Here is a 26,015-nt window from a genome sequence, read left to right as displayed (position 1 = left end):
GCATTCTGGGGCACGCAACAAAATTTCCCATAACTCATTTGATTTTTTTTTTAACTGGGCAGGGTGACCTGAGCTTGATTTGAAACAAGCATTTCGCTTCTACTTGATTGTAGATCTGACGACCTGAACTTAAGAACGTTTTGGATTACCTGCAGTGTGCTGAAGTGCAGAAAGAATGGTATAACCTTTTTTGGCAGGTATCCAAGGAGCTGTTGGGAAGGTTTTGATAGCTGCCGAAAACATTTTCGAGGCCGTTGTTGCGTAGGTCTTACGAGCCGAGTTTCAGAACATTTCGCGCATTCTAGAATGGCATTCTAGGGCACGCAGAAAAATGTCCAATACCTAGTTTGATTTCTTTGAACTGGGCAGGATGACCTGAGCTTGATTTGAAACAAGCATTGCGCTTCTACTTGATTGTAGATCTGACGACCTGAACTCAAGAACGTTTTGGATGACCTGCAGTGTACTGAAGTGCAGAAAGATCGGTATAACGTTTCTTGGCAGGTATCCAAGGATCTGTTGGGAAGGGTTTTGATAACTGCCGAAAACATTTTCGAGGCCATTGTAGCGTAGGTCTTACGAGCTGAACTTCAGAACATTTCGCGCATTCTAGAATGTCATTCTGGGGCACGCAGAAAATATTTCAATAAGTCATTTGATTTCTTTGAACTGTGCCGGATGACTTGAGCTTGATTTGAAACAACCATTGCGCTTCTACTTGATTGTAGATCTGACGACCTGAACTCAAGAACGTTTTGGATGGCTTTGAGTGTATTGAAATGCAGAAAGATTGGTATAACGTTTCTTGGCAGGTATCCAAGGATCTGTTCGGAAGGTTTTTGATAGCTGCCGAAAACATTTTCGAGGCCGTTGTTGCGTAGGTCTTACGATCCGAACTTCAGAACATTCCGCGCATTCTAGAATGGCATTCTGAGGTACACAGCAAAATTTCCCATAGCTCATTTGATTTCTTTGAACTGAGCAGGATGATCTGAGCTTGATTTGAAACAAGCATTGCGCTTCTACTTGATTGTAGATTTGACGACCTGAACTCAAGAACGTTTTGGATGACCAGCAGTGTACTGAAGTGCAGAAAGATTAGTATAACCTTTCTTGGCAGGTAACCAATGATCTGCTGGGAAGGTTTTTGATAGCTGCCGAAAACATTTTCGAGGCCGTTGTAGCGTAGGTCTTACTAGCTGAACTTCAGAACATTTCGCGCATTCTAGAATGTCACTATGAGACACGCAGAAAAATTTTCCATGAGTTATTTGATATCTTTTAACTGAGTAGGATGTACTCTGAGTATTTTTATGTGCACATTACCTTTCGCTTCTATGGTAGAATTCAAGACCTGAACTCACGGATATTTTGGATGAACTGGAATGTTCCAAAATAGTATCTTCAATACATAAAATTGATTACACATATGTCTACAGTCTTTTGTGATATTTTTTCCTCCTGTCTGGTTTATTTCGTGATAAGATTTTAAGAAATATGACCAAAAATCTTAGATCACGGATATGGCTTTCAATATCGGTAATTTTAGTTCAGATAACTTGGAATCGTTCAAAATCTTTTCTACTTGATATATTTCATGTATCTACTTTTTTTATGACGCCAGAACTTTATTGCACTTGATTACTGAAGAAATTTGGCCATCATAGCAAAAACTAAGGGAAAAACGCAGACATTTTCTATACTCGGGGAGGGCACCTATGTCAAAAGAAAGCGCTACTAATTCCCTTTGAGAAAAGCCCGGGGTCATGAAATTTGGTCAACGCTTTACTGAGAACGAGCACTTTGAAGGAGGTGACTGTCGTCCCGGCCTTTCAAGGGTTAATTAACTATAATAGAAAACTCGTCTAGCTCAAACCTATATAGGGGTATGTCAATCTACATTCTGTTTCTCCTTTCTTCCTCTTTCTAACTTTATTCCTTCCTTTATCCTTTTTCCTTCTACTGTCTTATATCTTCTTTCTTCATTCTTCTTTCATATTTTATCTTTTCTTCTACCTTTTTCTTTCCACTTTGTACTTTCTTTCTTCTTCCTTCTTTCTTCTTTCTGCTGGTTTCTTCCTTATTTTATTCCTTCTTTTTTCTTTTTTTTTCTGCCTCCTCCCTATTTTATCATCTACCTTTTCTAATTTTATCATATACCTAACATCTAACATCTACCTTTTTGACTTCTTTCTTCCTCCTTTAAACTACTTTTACTTTTTCTTCTTCCTTAATCCTTCTCTCTTATTTTCTTTTCCTTCTCTTTTCTTCCTTCTTACTTCCTCCTGTTTCCTTCTTACTTTTCTTCTCATTTCCTTCTTTTTGTTCCTACTTCCTTCTTCTTCTTTTTTCCTTCTTCTTTCTTTCTTCTTCCCTATTTTTTCAGACATCTTCCTTCTTCCTACTTATTTCTTCTTTCTTCCTCTTCCTTCTTCCTACTTCCTTCTTCCTACTTCCTTCTTCCTTCTTACTTGTCATAAGACAAGTTTGTACAATTCCATTTAATTCCACTACTTATAAAGTACACTATTTATAAAGTACACTACTTATAAAGTAGTGGAATTACATGGAATTGTACAACTCGTCGAATTCAGAGACTCCCCCTTCCTCTTGTTTTTATTAATGCTCATAGCTGAGCGTGGAGACGTGACCTTCTAAGAGTTTTTTCCCAGAACGGTGTCCCTGCAGGATTACCACCGCTTGTCGGAATTTTACTTCCGCAAACGGGTCCAATGTAAAACGAAGGCACGGGTCCTTGCAAAGCTCGTAACGGGATCAGTGGGTACAAATAGCGCTGAGAAGCACTGTTGAAATTAAAATAGCTTCGCGTAGTATTAAAAACTTCCTTCCGCAAAAAGAGAAAAGATCCGCACAGTACGAAAGCACGATGCGGTCTCTACCTGTTTTTTCTTCTTTCTTCCTTCTTTTAACTACTTTTATTTTTTCTTCTTCCTTCGTCCTTCTTTCTTCTTTTCTTTTCCTTCCCTCTTCTTCCTTTTTATTCCCTCCTGTTTCCTCCTTACTTTCAATCTCATTTCATTCTTTTTCTTCCAACTTTCTTTTTCTTCTTCTTTTTTCTTCTTTCTTTATCCTTCTTCCTTTTTTTTCTTTCTTCATCCTAATTTTTTCTGACATCTTCCTTCTTTCTACTTATTTCTTCTTTCTTCTTCTTCCTTCTTCCTATCTCCTTCTTCCTTCTTACTTGTCATTAGACAAGTTTGTACAATTCCATTTAATTCAACTACCATTACTCGTCTTATGACAAGTACACTGCCGTTCTACGCATAATTGTCCCATGTTACCTTTGATGAAAAAATCCAAACTCGAGTCAATTTGTCCCACCAATTTAAGAATCGATTCGATCCTGAAATTTAACAAATATTTTTGGGATGTTATGAGCGTAGGCAACACTTTTCCAGGGCATAAAATGAATCCATATTTATTTAAATGGTTTTCAGCTTCTATTATCATCAGACAACAACTTCATTTTTTCAGTGGGACAAATTGACTCGAGTTTGAGATTTTTCATCAAGGGTAACATGGGACAATTATGCGTAGAAGGGCAGTACAGGGGTTAGGCAAAATGATTGAGATAGGCAAAATTTGGCCCAAATTCAAATCCTTATAACTTTTTGAAAAATTGATGAAATTGGACAAAACCGGAAGCATTCGACGGCAAATTTAGTCAAGATTTGGGAACATGCACGGTCACGAATACTGGCCACCGAATACCGGAAATGTTCCGGATTTTCGGAGGCCATGTCAAAAACACATTTTTTCTGCCGCTCGTATTTTTGTGTGGTTTGAAGTTACATCGATAAACACTATTTTCCTAGAAACTAGATCTCATTGAAAATTGAATGCGGGTGGTTGCGCTAAGATCCGTTGAAAAACATCCGAGATATGGCCATTTCAGTAAACCTGGTTCCGGATACTATGGTCAATTATGTATATCCTTCCAATCACGTATATATTATCCGGTACCATATCAATATTGGTATCAATCTTCAAGATTTTTCTTGGAGATGCTTCAGGAAGCATATGCAGGACGATCAGTTGCCCTGACCACTCTGTAGTAGGTTCCAGGTGCCCCGGGGGAAGTGGCCAATTTGAAAAACGTTCAGAACCCTATCAATATGGGTATCAAACTCCAAGATTTTTCATGAAGATGCTTCAGGAAGCATATTCAGGATGATAAGTTGCTCTGACCACTCTGTAGTAGGTTCCAGATGCCCCGGGGGAAGTGGCCAATTTGAAAAACGTTTAGAACCCTATCAATATGGGTATCAAATTTCAAGATTTCTCGAGGTGATACTTCTAAATGCATTTTAGAACCAGCAGCTGTCATGACCACTCTGTAGTAGGTTCCAGGTGTCTTGAGGAAGTGACCAATTTGCCAAATGTTTGAAACCATATCAAAATGAGTATCAAAGTTCAAGGTTTTCCATGGATATGCTTTTTGACTCTCCTGTCGAATAGAGTTCGCCGCAGCACGAAGTTGACCATCTACAAAACGCTCATTAGACTGGTCTGTTACAACTCGTGGTTCATTGGCCTCGACTACCACCTCCGTTGTCTTCCATCTGCACCCCACCATAGATGGACCGCAACATCTGCAACTCCAAGGGCGCGTTGGTCCGTCGCCAGCAACATCCAACTTTCGTGGCCATAGAATAGTGTTTATCGATGTAACCTCAAACCACACAAAAATACGAACGGCAGAAAAAATGTGTTTTTGACATGGCCTCCGAAAATCCGGAACATCTCCGGTGTCCGGTGGCCAGTATTCGTGACCGTGCATGTTCCTAAATCTTGACTAAATTTGCCGTCGAATGCTTCCGGTTTTGTCCAATTTCATCAATTTTTTAAAAAGTTATAAGGATTTGAATTTGGGCCAAATTTTGCCTATCTCAATCATTTTGCCTAACCCCTGTAAATACATTCCACTAAAAGCTTAAACTAATTTTCGTATCAAAATTTCTTCTTCTTCTTCTTCCTTTTTCCTTCTTCTTTTTTCTTCCTTCCTCCTTCTTATTTTTTTCTTCTTTTTTTCCTGCTTCCTTCTTTCTTCATCCTTCATCCTTCTGACATCTTACCTTTTGATTCCTGCTTGTGCCTTTTTGCTACTTACTTTTTCCTCCTTCCTTCTTTCTTTTTCCCTTTTCCTTCTTTCTTCTTTTATCTTGCTTCTTGCTTTTCCTGCTCTATTTTTTCCTTTTACTTCTTCGTTCTTTTTTTTTCTTTTTTTAAATAATGGCCCGCCACTCTACCCCACACCAAGAAGCTCTAATTTGATCTTCCTGGTAATGGATACAACTATCTCAGCTTATTAACTGGCAACAAAAAAGCAAAACATATTCGAATAATTTTAATTTAAAAGCTGAGAAGATAAACAATTATGAATCTAAATACGAGAGTGAAAATCACTCTAGCATTTAGATCCTGTTTTAGATTGTATACCTTTTTCGTTATTCCTTTTTCTTTACTGCACACAATTCACTTCTCAGTACTCATTTCTCACTACGTATATCTCATTTCTTACATTTCTTACTTTTCATTGTTCAATTGGGAATTGTTGGAAAGCTTGTCCATGATAGATACCATATTTAGTTAGGATATGCGGAGCGTGAATACTCTCAATCGGTAAGTTTTACACAATTTCAACTGTTTTGAAGTCCATATTAAGCACTATGAGCTTTGCACACGATCGAGTTAGCGCCTGATTATTTAAATTATTGAAATATAAAAGGTTTTTTTATTATCTTTATCAAGGAGAGTTTCAGCCGTAGGCTGGTTCGTCTCCGATATAAAAAATTAAAAATATTAGGATTGAAATCTTGGAATCCATAAGATTAAGATAATTGTCAATTTCTACAGAGTTTATCAATAATTAAGGACAATTATCATAAGGGCTGCAATTTGCAATGTTTAAACACTTGAGGTTATTAGTGTTAGAAGCCGAAGATTAAAAGTGACATTTTGGTAAAATTTTAGTTAGGTAAAACAAAAAACGGTTTTGTTGGGTCGTTTCATCTGTGGTTTGTTGAAACACATATTGAAAGCAGCGTTTATTTTTACGTCAGCTTCAATGCTACGAATATATTTCAAATTAGATAAATTTACATATAATCACTTAATTATTAAATATCTTACATGATAGTTTCCTTACTTCCACTGAAACAATCCAACTTAAATCCTTACTGTTTTCTCTAATACTTCATTATTTCCAACTAGCCCAACAGTGTCGCCAGTTTCACTGCAACACCTTAAACCATTTTAACAGGTTTGATTTTAGCACTTTGTGGGAATGTAATACCAAGCGGGCTTGGTATATGGCTACTGCTTTTGCCTCATGCGCAGGAGGTCGTGGGTTCAACCCCAGGTCCGTTCCATTCTCCTACTTTGTATCTTTCTCTATATATCTCATGTTCTAGCAATCGCTAGAACTGGAAATGGACTCCATACCGTTTCCATTTCTATTCCTATACCTTCAACTTGAATATTCTAGCAGAAATCTGCTAGAATTGGAAATGAATTATAAAGCTCGTTTCCTACATCCAATTAGAAATTCCATCAGTTGCTTTCTCCTATCTATCACATAAGCAGCTCGTTAACCAAGACGGCCCAACAAACATTCACTAGTTGAACTAACATCAGTGTGATGATTTAATTCAGCGCTGTGTTGAATTATGTCTGTACTATTTCTTATCACAACTTCTGTTCAAGCGTTGTTCACACAATTTTGGCGAAGTTATACAACTATAACATCTCATTTTGAAAAACAACTTTATTAACTTATTCGTTAAACCTTTAATAAGCATTTTACTAAGCCTCAATTCAGCTACATGTGAATTCTTCGAAAATAATAACGCATAGAAGGTAACATCAGTAAGATCTTTAATGAACGTATTTTGAAGCAATTGCTATTTTCATACAGATATGTTCCGATTTTATCACGTTCCGATTTTGTCACGCTCCGTTTTCGTCAACAAAATTATTCCGTTTTTATCAACAAGAAAATTCAATCATTTTTTTTAAGATTTAGCTTTTAAAATTAAATAACTTGGGTTAGTGTCTGGCCAAATGTTGTATCTATAGTATTTCAAGCACTAGCGATAAAAAAAAGCCGTAACTAACAAAACAAGTTTTCTCTTAAACGACTTCTCTCCATCGAAATAAAAGAGACAAGATGCGGGTTTGTTTACACTTTATTTCTTCATGACGAAGGATTACATTGTTATCTGGCGTTCTTATATAACCGAAAAATCGTTGAGAAACTTTTTCGGATGTTCTAGGCCAGCGGTTCTCAACCTGGGGTACATGTACCCCTAGGGGTACCTTCGCTGGCCCTAGGGGGTACCTCGAACAAAAGTGCGTAATGGCGGATGTATTACAATTAATATTCAATATTATTGATAAAGTTTTGACAAATGGATAATTTTTTATTTCCAAACTTTGTCTTGCACATAATATGTATGACGAACAGTAAATTAAAGCCAATTGAATCCTGCCCTTCACAACCAGCACAGTGTGTGGAAGGCTGCGGGATAAAAGATCAACAGGGTAACACGTCGAATGAATAAATTCTAGACCAACATTTGAAAAGGGCGTAACAGCCAAAATTTATTCCTTCTGATTCTTTGTCCCCATATATAGCTTTATATGTAGATGAAGAATCAAAAGGAATAAATTTTGGCTGTTACGCCCTTTTCAAATGTTGGTCTAGAATTAAACAAAAAATATGTCTACTTGATCAAAACAAAATAATGAATTAAATGCTAAGAATATGCTTCTGGACTAAAATCTAGAGTCTAAAGGTTCTGAAGCCACCATTTGAGAGGCATGAAGGCTTTTTTTTCGAAAAGTCAGTTGCTTCATTGCACTACGATTGTTAGCATCCTTCTACGCTTCTCAGAAGCCTCCTTGCAAGCAGCTCGGAAGCCTCCTTTTAAGAGACCTCCTTTCTTGAATGCTTGGACGCCTCTTTACAAGTGGCACGGAACCCTGCTTTCAAAGGGCTAGGAGGACTCCTTTCAAGAGGCTCGGAAGCCTTCTTTTCAAGTGGCTCAGAACCCTCCTTTCAAGAACCTTAGAGGTTTCATTTCAAGTGGCTCGGAAGCCTCCTTTCTCGAGGTCCGAAAGCAACATTTCAAGAGGTTAGGAAGCTTCCTTTCAAGAGGCCCACAAGCCTCCTTTCAAGAGGCCCGGAAGCCTCCTTTCAAGAGGCCCGGAAGCCTCCTTTCAAGAGGCCCGGAAGCCTCCTTTCAAGAGGCCCGGAAGCCTCCTTTCAAGAGGCCCGGAAGCCTCCTTTCAAGAGGCCCGGAAGCCTCCTTTCAAGAGGCCCGGAAGCTTCTTTCAAGAGGCCCGGAAGCCTCCTTTCAAGAGGTCCGGAAGACTCCTTTCAAGAGGCTCGGAAGACTCCTTTCAAGAGGCCCGGAAGCTTCTTTCAAGAGGCCCGGAAGCCTCCTTTCAAGAGGTCCGGAAGACTCCTTTCAAGAGGCTCGGAAGACTCCTTTCAAGAGGCCCGGAAGCCTCTTTTCAAAAGGACCGGAAGCCTCCTTTCAAGAGGCCCGGAAGCCTCCTTTCAAGAGGTCCGGAAGACTCCTTTCAAGAGGCTCGGAAGACTCCTTTCAAGAGGCCCGGAAGCCTCTTTTCAAAAGGACCGGAAGCCTCCTTTCAAGAGGCCCGGAAGCCTCCTTTCAAGAGGCCCGGAAGCCTCCTTTCAAGAGGCCCGGAAGCCTCCTTTCAAGAGGCCCGGAAGCCTCCTTTCAAGAGGCCCGGAAGCCTCCTTTCAAGAGGCCCGGAAGCCTCCTTTCAAGAGGCCCTGAACCTCCTTTCAAGAGGTCCGGACGCCTCCTTTCAAAAGGCCCGGAAGCCTCCTTTCAAAAGGCCCGGAAGCTTCCTTTCAAGAGGCCCGGAAGCTTCCTTTCAAGTTGCCTTGAAGCCTACCTTCAAGAGACTCGGAAGCCCTCAATAGTCATAAAAGTCCTATAGGAAGCTGTAAGCCTATTTCTACGCTTCTCGGAATCCTCTTTCCAAGCAGGTCTCCTTTCAAGTGGTTCGGAACCTACCTTGTAGGAAGCTTGATGTATAAACTAAACTTGTATTGTTAAGAAAATTATTTTGAGCTTTTTAGTGGAATGTCTTCACTTGTCATAAGACGAGTTTGTAAGAGTGGTGGAATTCAATGGGATTGTACAAACTCGTCTTATGACAAGTAAACTTGTATTGGGAAGTTTCACGGAATAATGAAAATTTGAGCCAACTTCATGGAGAGCCATATATACCGTTAGTTTTGAGGTCTATTTTTCACATCTGTTATAAGTTACGCTTATTTACATTCACAGAAAAAATAGGGGGTACCTCAATTAATGCAAAAGCTCCAAGGGGTACCTCTCAAGAAAAAGATTGAGAACCGCTGTTCTAGGCCGTCCAAACTGTTCCGGAGTACATATCCTCGAATGTATTAGGAAATATGTCTACAAACAAAACTCCTAAGCTGGGATTTATGTCCAAAAATATCTATGTGATCATAAGACATAAATTGATCGAGTTTTGAATAAACGTAAACGTAAACGTAAACTATTTCAGGGTCTCCAAAACGCCATGGAGTTCAGAACATGTGATATACCCGATCAACCAAGCCTTGAACGACGTATTCGTGCATCGTTGAACATCTTCGCAGGTACATTGAGCCGATAAGATTTCACTCATTACTTTTACACGCAAATATAGGTCTTTTAGTTTCTCCAAAACATCCTTGAGTTCAAATCAGTTCAGAACATGTGAACTACCTGATCAACCAAGCCCTGAACGATGTGTCCATGCATCGTTGAACATCCCAGCAGCTCCATTTAGCCGATAGTATTTCACTCATTATTTTTACAAGCGGTTACAGGCCTTTTCGGTTGTTCAAAACGTCCTTGAGTTCAGAACATGTGATCTAGTTGCTCAACCAAGTCCTGAAAGATGTACCTGTGTATCGCCAAACATCCCAGCAGGTCCGTCAAACCGTTAGAATGGTTCTTATTACTTTTACAAGCTACTACAAGTATTTTCTGTTCTTTAAAATGTCGTAGAGCTCCGAACATGTGATCTACCCGTTCAACCTAAATGATATATCCGCGCATAACATCACAAACATTCCAGTAGTTTGATCGAGCTGATAGGATATCACTTAATTCTTTTACAAGCTACAGTGGATCCTCCATGAGTTGATGTTCTAAGACTCGATATCGACTCGTTGAAACAAATGATGCCATACTAAAATATTTACACGGTTACTTTGATAGTCTTTAGTCTTTTCGAACAATTTTCCAAGAATTTCTGTTCCACATCTCAATTCCGACTTTATTACATCTCTTCAAAACGTCATGGGGGGCAGCAGGGACTATGTCCAAGGGCTTGACGATCCCTCCCCAGGCCATCTGCGAGTTGTGGCGCCTGCCTAGGATGTGGTGGGGTTTGACAGTGGGCCCTGTTAAACCTCTATAAAAAGCTGCATGTATCCGCAAGTAGGCTTCGCCAAAGCGACCGTGTGCCGCTCAAAGCGCACAAGCCCAAGTCCTGGTGTTAGGTGGGACGCTAAACAGCCCTGACACGACGGCCCTCCGACGAGACAGGAGGTTTGCGCAGGCCCAATAAGCCGCCTTTAAAAACAACTATTACGAACGACATAGAAGATAATACGACTCGATACAATCGGCAACGACCTAGGCGACGAATAAAGGATCACGATTGGAAGCTTGGAACATGGAACTGCAAGTCACTAGGCTTCGCAGGTTGCGATAGGATAATCTACGATGAATTACATCCCCGCAACTTCGATGTCGTAGCGCTGCAGGAAATCTGCTGGACAGGACAGAAAGTGTGGAAAAGCGGGCATCGAGCGGCTACCTTCTACCAAAGCTGTGGCACCACCAACGAGCTGGGAACCGGCTTCATAGTGCTGGGAAATATGCGCCAACGCGTGATTGGGTGGCAGCCAATCAACGCAAGGATGTGCAAGCTGAGGATAAAGGCCGTTTCTTCAACTATAGCATCATCAACGTGCACTGCCCACACGAAGGGAGATCCGACGACGAGAAAGAAGCGTTCTATGCGCAGCTGGAGCAGACATACGATGGATGCCCACTGCGGGACGTCAAAATCGTCATCGGTGACATGAACGCTCAGGTAGGAAGGGAGGAAATGTATAGACCGGTCATCGGACCGGATAGTCTGCATACCGTATCGAACGACAACGGCCAACGATGCATAAACTTTGCAGCCTCCCGCGGAATGGTAGTCCGAAGCACTTTCTTCCCCGTAAGAATATCCACAAGGCCACATGGAAATCACCTAATCAAATAACGGAAAATCAAATCGACCACGTTCTAATCGACGGTAAATTCTTCTCCGACATCACGAACGTACGCACTTACCGCAGTGCGAATATTGAATCCGACCACTACCTCGTCGCAGTATGTCTGCGCTCAAAACTCTCGACGGTGATCAACACGCGTCGGAGTCGTCCGTCATGGCTTAACATTGGGCGGCTACAAGACGGTAGACTAGCTCAAGAATACGCGCAGCAGCTGGAAGTGGCACTTCCAACGGAAGAGCAGCTAGGCGCAGCATCTCTTGAAGATGGCTGGAGAGATATTCGATCCGCCATTGGAAGCACCGCAACCGCTGCACTAGGCACGGTGGCTCTGGATCAGAGAAACGACTGGTATGACGGCGAATGTGAGCAGTTAGTTGAGGAGAAGAATGCAGCATGGGCGAGATTGCTGCAACACCGCACGAGGGCGAACGAGGCACGATACAAACGGGCGCGGAACAGACAAAACTCGATTTTCCGGAGGAAAAAGCGCCAGCAGGAAGATCGAGACCGTGAAGAGACGGAGGAACTGTACCGCGCTAATAACGCACGAAAGTTCTATGAGAAGTTGAACCGTTCACGTAAGGGCCACGTGCCACAGCCCGATATGTGTAAGGACATAAACGGGAACCTTCTTACGAACGAGCGTGAGGTGATCCAAAGGTGGCGGCAGCACTACGAAGAGCACCTGAATGGCGATATGGCAGACAACGGTGGCGGTATGGTAATGAACCTAGGAGCACGCGCGCAGGACATGCGACTTCCGGTTCCGAATCTCCAGGAAACCCAGGAGGAGATCGGCTGGCTGAAAACAACAAAGCCCTTGGAGCCCTTGACCAACTACCAGGAGAGCTGTTTGAACACGGGGGTGAACCACTGCCTCGCGCGCCGCAGTGGGTGATTACCAAGGTTTGGGAGGATGAGGTTCTGCCGCAGGAGTGGATGGAAGGTGTCGTGTCCCATCTACAAACAGGGCGATAAGCTGGATTGTAGCAACTACCGCGCAATCACATTGCTGAACGCCGCCTACAAGGTACTCTCCCAAATTTTATGCCGTCGACTAACACCAATTGCAAGAGAGTTCGTGGGGCAGTACCAGGCGGGATTTATGGGTGAACGCTCTACCACAGACCAGGTGTTCGCCATACGTCAGGTATTGCAGAAATGCCGCGAATACAACGTGCCCACACATCATCTATTTATCGACTTCAAAGCCGCATATGATACAATCGATCGGGACCAGCTATGGCAGCTAATGCACGAAAACGGATTTCCGGATAAACTGATACGGTTGATGAAGGCGACGATGGATCGGGTGATGTGCGTAGTTCGAGTTTCAGGGGCATTCTCGAGTCCCTTCGAAACCCGTAGAGGGTTACGGCAAGGCGATGGTCTTTCGTGTCTGCTATTCAACATCGCTTTGGAGGGAGTAATACGAAGGGCAGGGATTGACACGAGTGGTACGATTTTCACGAAGTCCGTCCAGTTATTTGGTTTCGCCGACGACATTGATATCATGGCACGTAACTTTGAGAGGATGGAGGAAGCCTACATCAGACTGAAAAGCGAAGCTAAACGGATTGGACTAGTCATCAACACGTCGAAGACAAAGTACATGATAGGAAGAGGCTCAAGAGAGGTCAATCAGAGCCACCCACCACGAGTTTCTATCGGTGGTGACGAAATCGAGGTGGTTGAAGAATTCGTGTACTTGGGCTCACTGGTGACCGCCGATAACGATACCAGCAGAGAAATTCGGAGACGCATAGTGGCTGGAAATCGTACGTACTTTGGACTCCGCAAGACGCTTCGATCGAATAGAGTTCGCCGCCGTACCAAACTGACTATCTACAAAACGCTTATAAGACCGGTAGTTCTCTACGGACACGAGACCTGGACGATGCTCGTGGAGGACCAACGCGCACTGGGAGTCTTCGAAAGGAAAGTGTTGCGTACCATCTATGGTGGGTTGCAGATGGCGGACGGTACGTGGAGGAGGCGAATGAACCACGAGTTGCATCAGCTGTTGGGAGAACCATCCATCGTTCACACCGCGAAAATCGGAAGACTGCGGTGGGCCGGGCACGTAGCCAGAATGTCGGACAGTAATCCGGTAAAATGGTTCTCGACAACGATCCGACGGGAACAAGAAGGCGAGGTGCACAGCGGGCAAGGTGGATCGATCAGGTGGAGGACGACTTGCGGACCCTCCGCAGACTGCGTGGTTGGCGAAGTGCAGCCATGAACCGAGCTGAATGGAGAAGTCTTTTATGTGCAGCACAGGCCACTCCGGCCTTAGTCTGATGATAAATAAATAAATCAAAACGTCATGGATCTCAGATCATTTCACTACCGAATTTTCAAAACGGATTTGACCTATCCAATGATCCAACTTATAAATGATGTTAGATATGACACCCTAGTGAAACCATTTAGCTTATATGACTTCAATCATCACTAGCTAGAACCATTGCAGGCCTTTACGGTTGGCTAAAATATTCTGGAAGTCGAATTGTTTTATGTAATCGTCCAAGTCCGTTATACGCCTCAATAAATAAGTCCGCAGCCAAATTGCTCGACACAAACACCTCCTTAGTTATTGTGCATCTAATAGATATCTTTATCTTAGCTCAAGATAATTTTGGATGACCTTGAACATCTTCTTCTTCTTCTTTTGCTATGGCTCTACATTCAAACTGGAACATGACCGGCTTTTCTACTTAGTATTCTATTAGCATTTCCTCAGTTATTAATTGAAAGCTTTTCTATGCCCGCCATTGCATGAATATGTATCTTGGGAGCCAAGTACAAAGGGAACGCTATGCCCAGGGAATCTAAAATGATTCCCAAACGAAAAAATTCTAGACCGGACCAGATCTAACCATGAACAGCTCGTATTCCAGAAATTTGTGTTTATATTATACCTATTGGAGATTACCAAAGACATTGCAAAAACTTTGATTGATTGATCTGGTAGATACCTCGAGCTGAACTCGAGAATGTTTTGGAGTACCTGGAATATCTCAAATTCAAGATAATTGAGATTGCATGGTGCGCACATGCTTATTCAAACATGTTGGGTACATATCGATGTTGAGGACATTGCATGAAGCCTTGGTTGTCCGGTAGATACTTTGGGTTGAACTTGGGAACGTTTTGGAATACCTTGACCATCATTGAGAAAACTGGATTTAAATGATGCGCATTTAATTTGACTGGACTGGACGCATTGGACTGGATTGGGTATATGACGATGATGATGACTTTGCATAAGCCTTGGTTGATTTGGTACATATCGTGGGCTGAATTCGAAAACGTTTTGGAGAACCTAATGCATCTCGTATTCCAGAAAACTGATCACTGTCATGACGTTCAAGATGACTAAACTTGATTGAGTGTTCAGATTTATTAAACAATGTGGTATAGGATCCAAATATTTCAGATTCATCTGCAAGCTGTCAGAAGCAAAATCTTCCCAAGGTTTTGGATATCTATTTCTTCAGGTCAAACTTGACCTCCAATATTATTTCTGGGTAGCCGACATCCTGATGAACATTTTTGCTGAAGAAAGTGGGGACCTAGCTCTGTTTTGTATTTTTCCACAGCCAATCTAAAACGCTGGGCATATATGGCCCATCCGTAGCAAAAGGGTTAAGGAGGTAACATATTTTAAAATTTATTGTTATGTTATCACCGTATTCCACATTATCTTAGGTAACGTCCATAAATTACGTCACGCGGAAGTGGAAGGGAGGGGGTTTCTAAAGTGTGACTACTCATATCAATTTATATGAAATTTCATACAAAAAGTGGGGCAATGAATGAAGGAGGTATTGACAATGATTAATTTTCTGTAACATCATTTATGGACGTACACTCCTTGCTTGTCAAGAACCTCAACCAGTCACAATTGATGATAAATATATATTTCCTATGTCTTTTCACTAGCCCTTTCCACCCACTAGCACGTATACGTGGTTTATGTTCAGTCCTTTAGCATTTAAAAATGTTAGAACCTGAAAATCTCACACTTTACAACCAATAAATCATTGAAACTAAAATTTTAGCTTAAAAAATCGTCTATGAAAATTATTCCGATTTTGTCACTGTTCCGATTTTATCAACTGAAACTGATGGACCGTGTTGATAAAAACGGAAAATACCTGTATAATCATTTTAAAATTTTCCTAAATCGGGTCTCGAACTGCTGTCATTTGATCATCCGCCGGTAACGTTGTCATCCGCGCCATCCTTGATTTGTTAGATATGGCTCACTCAATGCATAACATAAATAATCTTATTGCTGAATATGAATCATAATTGGACTCTTATTCAATAAGTCGATCTGTCAAACTACAGTTTGTTAATAACTGTACAGATTTTTATTTCAACCATTGTTCAGCCAGCCAGCACACTAGGAAAGATACGTAAAAATAATGTCGATAAACATTAAAATAAAATCCGTTCCCAATGCTATTTATGAATTTATGAAAATAAAATCAATGTATATTCGGCCTTCCTCAGAATCTCTTGATAATCGGTTGCGATATGATTTTCAAATGCTAAGATTATTCCAATTTCGCCGCAATAAAGATCAACATCCATGCGATAATATTGCAATATAATCCCATGGGATTCCACACATCAAAGATTCAATAATTTCCCGATGTTATTCAACGACGTTATGTCCGGCTTTTAGTAAATTTCGTTAGTTAGTAAAAAAATAGTTCAGCATGAAAGCATGATTTTTTTTATTGCTCCAGCAGTTTTATTCGTTATAATCTCCGACACTTTAATAAATCACGAAAATAAAAAGCATGTCTTGAAAATAAATCTTTATTTTTCTATAAATCAAATTTCCCAAATCTAGATTCCAGATTTTCTCTCAAACTGAAAAAGCATGTTTTTCTTCCACTGTGCGATAGATCAGATAAATGTGAAATCCAATGGTTAAGAAGGACAAAGGTTAAGAAGGATGTCTAATGCCTGCTTATTAACTTACTATTCAAACTCAATTCGACCACCCTTTCAGAGCATCACATCATAGTCAAACAGAGAACTTTAAAAATCATTAGTTCAGTACATTGTTAAACTTCCCCAATGTGCTGAAATGTGATAAAACGAAAACGTAAGTTCGACTTCAAATAAAGGTAGTAAACAAATAAATAGGCCATGTCGAATAATAGTTAGATTAAATGCTGAAATGAAATCTGTCTAGCAAATTATTCAGCATCCATTTTATTCAGCTATGAAGATCACTAATAAACAATAATTTAACCTAGATGCTTATTTGTAGCTTGTCGTTGTTTGTTGGGGGACCTCTGCCTCTCGAACCTAACCCAAAAATTCCATCAAATTCCGCATGAACTCGTGGCAAGTGCAGAGGTATATTCGGCTTGCCGTGGGCGAGTGATTGCATCATCATTTCCTCCCCCTTCCCTACATTGACTTGCATTCTGACGTGGCAGACGCCAGTATGACCTAACAAATGAGATCACCAGTACTTGTACATTGAAGATGTGTGCTAGTCCCAAGCAAACATCTGTTGGTTCCCTGTGCAAGAACAGCTGATCTGGTCATAATGGAGTAGCAACTACGAGCAGTCAATCAAGCTCAGGCTCAAGCTCAAGCTTTGTGGGAATGTAATACCATAGTTTCTACGAAAATCATAATTTATTTTAAAATCCTCAGAAAATTAAAAAAAAGACAGGAACACATAAACACACAGGAACAGCATGAGACAACGGACAGGACACATAACACCCAATGAACCAGTGAAGAACTTTTCGATCACGACAGGTTTCCTCCTTACCGGGGCGGGAATCGAACCCACACTCCATAGCACATGCGCCTAGACAATTGACGTCGTTAACTGCACAGCCACGAAGCCCAATGATTTGTTGAACTATCATACAATTTGTTTAAAACGATACATAGGTCACAGCTCAAATTTCATTTTTTTTTCGAAAACTCCAACCTCCGACGTGTGTTCATAAGTATGCATTTGATTTAAAAAATTTGTATTATAAATATGTTTATGATACCCGAAAGGGGCCTCCTTAGCCGTGCGGTAAGACGCTCGGCTACAAAGCAAGACCATGCTGAGGGTGGCTGGGTTTATTCCCGGTGTCGGTCTAGACAATTTTCGGATTGGAAATTGTCTCGACTTCCCTGGGCATAAAAGTATCATCGTGCTAGCCTCATGATATACAAATGCAAAAATGGTAACTCGGCCTAGAAACCTCGCAACTAATAACTGTGGAAGTGCTCAATGAACACTAAGCTGCGAGGCGGCTCTGTCCCAGCGTGGGGATGTAATGCCAATAAGAAGAAGAAGAATGATACCCGAAAACCTTCTATTGAACAAGGTTAGTTATGGAAAAATACTAAACTACAAATATTTCACTCTTCAAAACTATACACGGAGGAACAAAAATTACTCAGTTTTCAATATTTTTTATAAATTTGTAGAATTATGAAATTCATCTTTGAACCACATTTAAACATGCATTGAAGTTAATATTATTGATCGACATAAAGAACTTTTTAAAATCTGAACAATGAATCGCATACAGTAGCTGGTTTCCTACCCTCACTAACGTATATGTGATAATAGCCAGAATGAGTTAACCACCTAAAGTTCGTATGGCGAAAAACATCTAACGCGGGCTTCTCAACAGTATTCATTTTCATTTATTCAGACTAAGGCCGAAGTGGCCTGTGCGGTATATAAGAGTCTTCTCCATTCGGCTCGGTCCATGGCTACACGTCGCCAACCACGCAGTCTACGGAGGGTCCGCAAGTCATCTTCCACCTGATCGATCCACCTTGCCCGCTGCGCACCTCGCCTTCTTGTACCCGTCGGATCGTTGTGGAGAACCATTTTCACCGGGTTATTGTCCGACATTCTGGCTACGTGCCCGGCCCACCGCAGTCGTCCGATTTTCGCGGTGTGAACGATGGATGGTTCTCCCAGCAGCTGATGCAGCTCGTGGTTCATTCGCCTCCTCCACGTACCGTCCGCCATCTGCACCCCACCATAGATGGTACGCAGCACTTTCCTTTCGAAAACTCCGAGTGCGCGTTGGTCCTCCACGAGCATCGTCCAGGTCTCGTGTCCGTAGAGGACTACCGGTCTAATTAGCGTTTTGTAGATTGTCAGTTTGGTACGGCGGCGAACTCTATTCGATCGGAGCGTCTTGCGGAGTCCAAAGTATGCACGATTTCCAGCCATTATGCGTCTCCGAATTTCTCTGCTGGTATCATTTTCGGCAGTCACCAGTGAGCCCAAGTACACAAATTCTTCTACCACCTCGATTTCATCACCACCGATGCCAACTCGCGGTGGGTGGCTCACATTGTCTTCTCTTGAACCTCTTCCTATCATGTACTTCGTCTTCGACGTGTTGATGACTAGTCCGATCCGCTTGGCTTCCCTCTTCAGTCTGATGTAGGCTTCCTCCATCTTCTCAAAGTTACGTGCCATAATATCTATGTCGTCGGCGAAGCCAAATAGCTGGACGGACTTATTGAAAATTGTGCCACTCGTGTTAATCCTTGCTCTTCGTATTACCCCTTCCAAAGCGATGTTGAATAGCAGACACGAAAGACCATCACCTTGCCGTAACCCTCTGCGGGTTTCGAAGGGACTCGAGAATGCCCTGAAACTCGAACTACGCACATCACCCGATCCATCGTCGCTTCGATCAACCGTGTCAGTTTATCCGGAAATCCGTTTTCGTGCTTCTCAAAAGTAGGAACTTTTCATGAAAAACTATTTAGTACCAGTTATGTAGGAAAGTGTCTGCTACTACACCTACCAAATACTGTTTCGATTAAGGTGCTCATTTTCGAGATACATATTGAACTTTAGATGCCTTGCGCCATAGTGATTTCCGAAAGTTGACTCATAGTGTGCCGCTGTAAACACGCTCAAAGTAGGCGATTCATTAAATATTATTATCATCCTACTAGAAACAGCAACCCAACTCTATGACGCAACGCTCATGGAGACGCATGACTGGCTACCCCGATTCGCTAGTTGGCTACCATGCTTCGGTCAAATGAAGTTTGTCCCACTATTCCGGAACCTCGGCCACCGTTCCACCAACGCAATGCTAAACAACAATATTTTCCCGTCACTTTTTGCCCTGCATCCAACTCAACCGGCAAACACTGATCTGCTTCAACCACGATGATTCTTCGTAACATGACATGCAGCTAGCTAGATGGCTGGCATATAGTGGTAGGCCCCACCATCGTCGTCGTCGTCGTCGCGGTGGTGAAGTGATTCCGCTCCCAGACTTTGGCTCCGTAGCACAGGGACAATGGTTCCCAGTTTTGAGAGCTGGGAAAAAAGAGCCACTCCACTATCGCCTCCAATGCTGGCACGTTATGCGAGAAAATCATGGAACCGTGCGGGGATCAAAGGTGGCAGTGGATTGGGGATCCTTCTCATCTATCCATCTATCCGGTGAGTATCTACCAGAGTTGATGGGAGTTTTCCCATCCAAACCACTGGATCGAAAACGCGCGCGGTAGCAGAAGTTGTGAAAAGTGGAGTGAATGACGGTGCTGATGATGATGATGATGAATCTCGCTAAGTGGAAGGATGAGTGGAGATGCTTTTTTCCTCTTTGGTGTGTTTGCCACGACAACGACGAGAGACTACGACAAGGATGATGAGCCTCAAAAGCCGAGGGTAGGGAGCGAAAGCATCATGATGGGTTCACATTCATCACCATTTATTCATTCCACGGAAGCACATCAGCTTGGGCATCGTCAGTCGGTCGGTATTCATGTCATGCTCCAAGTTGAATGGCTGGAGGAGGTGGCAGGGCGATGTGGGATGCGGCCACGCAACACGGATACTCAGGGATTCAGAAGCTGTCTATTTGCAAGATTAGGTTTGGTGGGTAAGTTGATTTGTTAGGTCGAAATTGCTAACGAAATACAAATCAAATCAAAATACCTCCCAACTCAATTTGGAATGCGCTGTGCTGAACCACATCCAGGAGAAAGTTAAGCTATTAAAACTTGGGCTACGAAAAAGGGAACGATGATTTCCATTCTCTGCAGCACAGATTCTGCCGCCTGCTCAGTAATAGAACAATAATGAAATAATATAGTCGTCGTTTCCCTCGTGCGGAAATAGCCAACCCTCGAGACCAAACCAGCAGGAGCAGGAGCAACTGGGGAAAATAGTCAACCGACAATGCTATCATCATTGTTGTCTGAGTTTTTCCCTGTTCGGAAAATCTTATGCATCATCGTTTCCACCGTCTTCGCTGCGCTAAGTATGTTCATCTTTCAACAGATTATTTGCCGAACGGTGATGGGCCTAGATGGGGGCTTGCTTGGTACCAACACTTGGGGACGTACGATAAGAATAATAAGAAAACGAGTATTTCGCTAACATAGGACTAGCCATCGTGGCTATATTTACATGGTCAGTTAAAAAAAATCACATTGAAAAGTTTTGTCTAAGAAATAAAAAAAAAATCGGGTTTGCTATAGAATCTAACTTTTGTTATAGCTGTGCTTCTGTTTAAATGTTGACAACGACATCCATTAGAGAGGACAATGTTGTTGTCATTGGCTATAGATTAGATTTACATCGCTGTTCGCGGCTACAAAGCAAAACATACTTGAATGGTCTGCTCTAGATAACTTCTGACTCACTGCATGACCGTCTTATTTCCTCATAAATGTATGAAGTTACCATTTATTCGAAACTTCCAACATTGAAACCTTGCAATTGATAACTGTGGGAGTGCTCAATGAATACTAAGCTGGTGACAGCAATGTCCAATGATAGGATGCAAAAAATAAAATGAAAGATGTCCCTAAAATTCACGGTATTCAATTTCCTTTTAAACGCCTCTGATCACTTCACGGTACCAGCAGCGAAGTCAACCAAGTACCGAAGCGAGAAAACTTGAAAAGTGACGTTGATGATATGGAGCTCACTTTTCGAGAACAATTTCCCCTTTCCGCTCGATTCATCCTCCTCCACCCTAAACATCCGTAACCACACCGCTATCGCATCTGCTGCCATTTCCCCTCATCACTACTGCTCCCTGCTACTATTACCGGTTGTTGGTGCGAATCGTGTTCATATTCTCGACACACATAACAACCCTCGGTGAAGCCCTTTTAGTTCTGCCACAGATAACAGATATTTAGGCTAGAACAAATTTTATCGAAAATCCTGTGTAAACTTTTGAATTGATATACGTTGGCCCACTACTGCCATCTACTCAACTGATTGCGGCTGTACATACGAACGCAGCGGATTAACAACCGTCGAACGCAGCCAATGTATTTGACAGCTGCATTTGGGCTGCGTTTTCAATAACAATGATCCTTGCTCCATCTCCCAATCGATTGCCAAACGCGGTCCCAATTTAAAATACATTTGAATTAACGGTTGCGGATGTTTACACACGTATCGGATGCCAGCCTCAATATCTGTTATCTGTGGTTCTGCTTTCTTTTCTCAAATCCCTCCGCATAGCGGCGCACCACTCACCTCGTGAAGCCCCCCAACCAAAAGTCTTATTTCATCGTTTCCGACCGGCTGGTAGAGCGTGTGCAGCATTGTGAAATCAAATGGCGGCATCGTCGTCGTCGTTGAATCGACTGAAGAAAGTTTCTTGAAAAACACTCACCACTCCGACGAAGCGGAGGACGAGCAAAAGGATGCTCCTTCCGGAGCTTTCGTCTTCACCGCTAGCACTCGACCAGCCCCACACACATGGTCGGAAAATCGCTTCAAGCATTTCACAGCAAATTGAGCCTCAACAACTGGAGTCCCCCGTCGACGGGACGGACGGGAGAAGTCTGGAGTCTGTTTCTTGGTTTATGGTTTTCAGTGTTCTTCCACAAAGACGACGGTGGCATACCGCATCATAGACAAGAGTTCGGGTTTTAAGAGGCAGACAAGTGATGCACTGGGAAATTGAGCTGAGAGTTCCGGTTGGAAGACGGTTCGCATTGATTTGGAACTTGTACTAGGGATTAACGTTAAATAATTCGGCACATTTGAAGCGCAATCAATACCAACATGAAGTACATACGTTTTAAATCAACGACTATGTATTTAAGTAATTGCATGCATTGAGTTAATCAAACAGGTTGGCCTGTGTGCAGATTGAAAATTAAATGGCGGTAGCGTAATAGTTCTTTTTCAGCTATCGCTAGGCAGGTAGGCGTGACCTGATTTCAAGTGTCAAAAATTCTTCGGTGGAACTTTCGGAATTCCGGAAGTTCATCCAGGAATCTTCCGGAAGCTCCTCCAGGAATTCTTCAAGAAGATCCTCCAGGAACTCCTCCGGAAGTTCCTCCAGGAAATCCTCCGGTAAGTCCTCCAGGAATTCCCCCGGAATTTCCTCCAGGCATTCCTCCGGAAGTTCCTCCAGGAATTCCTCTGAAAGTTCCTACAAGAATTCCTCCGGAAGATCTTCCAAAAAAATTTCTGGAAGTTCCTCCAGAAATTCCTCCGGAAGCTTCTCCAGGAATTCCTCTGGGAATTCCTCCAGAAGTTCCTCCAGGAAATTCTTCGGGAAACTGCTTCAGGAATTCCTACAAAAGTTTTACTAAAAATCCTCCAGGAATTCCTAAAAAAAATCGTTTTTTTTCAGAATTTCTTCGGAAGTTTGTTCAAGAATTCTTCCGGAAGATCCTCCAGGAATTCCTAAGAAAATTCCTTCAAAAATTCCTCCGGAAGCTTCTCCAAGAATTCAGACTTCCTGCTGAACTTCCTCTGGAAAATCATCCGAAAAATCTTCCCGAAGTTCCTCCATGAATTCCTTTAGAAGTTGCTCAATGATTTGTTTTAAGTTGCTCCTAGAATTCTTCCGAAGGTTCCACCAGAAATCAGTTGGGAAGTTCCTCCAGGAATTCTACGGAAAGTTTCTCCAGGAACTCCTCGGAAAATTCCTCCAAGAGTTCTTTCTTTAATTCCTACAAGAGTTTAATAAAAATTTCTCCATGAATTCCTCAGGATGTTTCTTCAAGAATTTCTCCGAATTTTTTTTTTCCAGGATTTCATTTGGAAGTTCCTCAGGGAGTTCGTCCGGAAGTCCCTCAGGTAATTCCTCCGGAGCTCCTGAAGCAATTTACAAATTCCCTTTTAAAATTTCTTCGTCCTCCAGGATAGTCCCGATAGTCCCGGATAGTCCTTCAGACATTTTCCATGAACTCCTACCGAATCTCACTTAGAACTTCAAAATATTAAGGAATTCTTCCGTAAATATCTCTAGAAATTTTTCTATGAATACTTAGAGATGTCCAATCGCGAATTCCTCCTAAATTTTGAATTTTTTTTAGCAATAAATTCCTCCAGAAATGCCTCCAGGTATTTCCCAAAACATTATTCCTAAAAATCCGTTTCCAGAAGTTACTCTGGACATTTCCGAATAAATAAAAAAAAAAGACAGGACCACCCTCTTCGACCAGAGGTCGCATAGACTAAATACTTAACACATTAACAAGAAAACGTCCTGACCGTTGTCTTGTTAAGGTGTCACACAACACCCAGTGGACCAGTCGAGAATTTTACGCTTCACGAAAAGTGTTGCACCCTACTAGGGCGGGAATCGAAACCACACTACACGACTCGCAAATACGATTTGACGATTTTCCCCAAACATTATTCCTAAAAAATCGTTTCCAGGAGTTACGCTGGATATTTCCGAATAAATAATTCATTTATTCAGACTAAGGCCGAAATGGCCTGTGCGGTATATAAGAGTCTTCTCCATTCGGCTCGGTCCATGGCTACACGTCGCCAACCACGCAGTCTACGGAGGGTCCGCAAGTCATCTTCCACCTGATCGACCCGCCTTGCCCGCTGCGCACCTCGACTTCTTGTGCCCGTCGGATCGTTGTCGAGAACCATTTTCAGCGGATTATTGTCCGACATTCTGGCTACGTACCCTGCCCACCACAGTCGTCCGATTTTCGCGGTGTGAACGATGGATGGTTCTCCCAACAGCTGATGCAACTCGTGGTTCATTCGCCTCTTCCACGTACCGTCCGCCATCTGAACCCCACCATAGATGGTACGCAGCACTTTCTTTTCGAAAACTCCAAGTGCGCGTTGGTCCTCCACGAGCATCGTCCAGGTCTCGAGTCCGTAGAGGACTACCGGTCTAATGAGCGTTTTGTAGATAGTCAGTTTGGTACGGCGGCGAACTCCATTCGATCGGAGCGTCTTGCGGAGTACAAAGTACGTACGATTTCCAGCCATGATGCGTCTCCGAATTTCTTTGCTGGAGTCACCAGTGAGCCCTAGTACACGAATTTTTCAACCACCTCGATTTCGTCACCACAGATAGAAACTCGTGGTGGGTGGCTTACATCGACCTCTCTTGAGCCTCCTATCATGTACTTCGTCTTCGACGTGTTGATGACTAGTCCAATCCGTTTAGCTTCACTTTTCAGTCTGATGTAGGCTTCCTCCATCTTCTCAAAGTTACGTGCCATAATATCTATGTCGTCGGCGAAGCCAAATAGCTGGACGGACTTATTGAAAATTGTACCACTCGTGTTAATCCCTGCTCTTCGTATTACCCCTTCCAAAGCGATGTTGAATAGCAGACACGAAAGACCATCACCTTGCCGTAACCCTCTGCGGGTTTCGAAGGGTCTCGAGAATGCCCCTGAAACTCGAACTACGCACATCACCCGATCTATCGTCGCTTTGATCAACCGTGTCAGTTTATCCGGTAATCCGTGTTCGTGCATTAGCTGCCATAGCTGGTCCCGATCAATTGTATCTTGTATCATATGCGGCTTTGAAGTCGATGAATAGATGATGTGTGGGCACGTTGTATTCGCGGCATTTCTGCAGTACTTGGCGAATGGCGAACACCTGGTCCGTAGTGGACCGTTCGCCCATAAAACCCGCCTGGTTTCCCTTGCAATTGGTGCTAGTCGACAGCATAAAATTTGGGAGAGTACCTTGTTGACGACGTTCAGCAATGTGATTGTGAGGTAGTTGCTACAATCCAGCTTATCGCCCTTTTTGTAAATGGGGAATACGACACCTTCCATCCACTCCTGCGGCAAAACTTCCTCCTCTCAAATCTTGGTAATGACCCAGTGCAGCGCTCTAGCCAATGCCTGACCACCTGCTCTTCGTAGTGCTGCCGCCAACTTTGGATCACCTCACGCTCGTTCGTAAGAAGGTTCCCGTTTATGTCCTTACACATATCAGGCTGTGGCACGTGGCCCTTACGAGAACGGTTCAACTTCTCATAGAACTTTCGTGTGTTATTAGCGCGGTACAGTTGCTCCGTCTCTTCACGGTCTCGATTTTCCTGCTGACGCTTTTTCCTCCGGAAAATCGAGTTTTGTCTGTTCCGCGCCTGTTTATATCGTACCTCGTTCGCCCTCGTGTGGTGTTGCAACAATCTCGCCCATGCTGCATTCTTCTCTTCTACTAACTGCTCACATTCGCCGTCATACCAGTCGTTTCTCTGATCCGGGAGCACCGTGCCAAGTGCAGCGGTTGCGGTGCCTTCAACGGCGAATCGAATATCTCTCCAGCCATCTTCAAGAGACGCTGCGCCTAGCTGCTCTTCCGTTGAGAGTGCCACTTCCAGCTGCTGCGCGTATTCTTGGGCTAGTCTACCGTATTGTAGCCGCC

At 42.7% G+C, this 26,015-nt stretch overlaps 1 protein-coding gene across 7 annotated transcripts in view; it reads right to left on the bottom strand.

Annotated features, from left to right (window-relative positions):
- LOC134224962 (protein groucho) overlaps positions 1-26,015 on the bottom strand; it is a 515,335-nt gene that overhangs the window by 318,857 nt on the left and 170,463 nt on the right. The gene's annotated exons all lie outside the window — the stretch shown is intronic.

This window comes from Armigeres subalbatus, chromosome 3, assembly GCF_024139115.2.
Source record: "Armigeres subalbatus isolate Guangzhou_Male chromosome 3, GZ_Asu_2, whole genome shotgun sequence".
NCBI lineage: Eukaryota > Metazoa > Arthropoda > Insecta > Diptera > Culicidae > Armigeres > Armigeres subalbatus.
This window is presented reverse-complemented; position numbering and strand designations above follow the sequence as displayed.